The sequence below is a fragment of the Agrilus planipennis genome, unplaced genomic scaffold (assembly GCF_000699045.2).
Source record: "Agrilus planipennis isolate EAB-ADULT unplaced genomic scaffold, Apla_2.0 scaffold129, whole genome shotgun sequence".
In the NCBI taxonomy this organism is placed as follows: Eukaryota; Metazoa; Arthropoda; class Insecta; order Coleoptera; family Buprestidae; genus Agrilus; species Agrilus planipennis.
In genome coordinates this window covers 578,840-579,354 of record NW_020440212.1, presented here as the reverse complement: position 1 = coordinate 579,354, position 515 = coordinate 578,840, and the positions used below count along the sequence as shown (strand labels likewise).

The 515-nt window shown below is 32.2% G+C and overlaps 1 protein-coding gene across 1 annotated transcript in view; it reads right to left on the bottom strand.

Moving 5' to 3' along the window:
* The window catches only part of LOC108734478 (cysteine-rich motor neuron 1 protein-like), a 366,315-nt gene that overhangs the window by 36,450 nt on the left and 329,350 nt on the right, over window positions 1–515 (bottom strand). The gene's annotated exons all lie outside the window — the stretch shown is intronic.

Below are 515 nucleotides of genomic sequence, written 5' to 3'. Positions count from 1 at the left end.
AAAAAAAAAGTACTCAGCATAAAAATAAAGTATTTTATTTTTTGTTTTTAAAAACATATTTTTTGTTACACCTAGCAGCCAGTAACAAATTGCTGTCGCTCTTAAATACATTAATAGCCTCTAAACATGGCAAACAAAGATTTAAGTAAACTAAAAGTTCATTTTTAATTAGCTTTAATGAAGCTTTATTCCTGTCGTCCCTCCACTTTGCGTTCATAACAGAGAATACTCTTTCTGTAAATGCTGAAGTGGCCGGAACGGCAGCAAAAGTGACACTACTTTGAAAAGATTTGGGAAATCAGGTTGTTCCGTAAATATGGCTTGCCATTTTTCTGTGCAATATTATTCATGTAAAAATACTCTGAAATTAGAATAATCGCTTACAAAATTACGATGTTTACTTAAGGCCTTAAATAAAGTATTTTTGCGTACTTTATGTGTCTTGTAAAGTATGACGTACGCACAGTCGAAATAGAGTGCAATACTTTATAATAAAGTACGGGTGGCAACCCTAG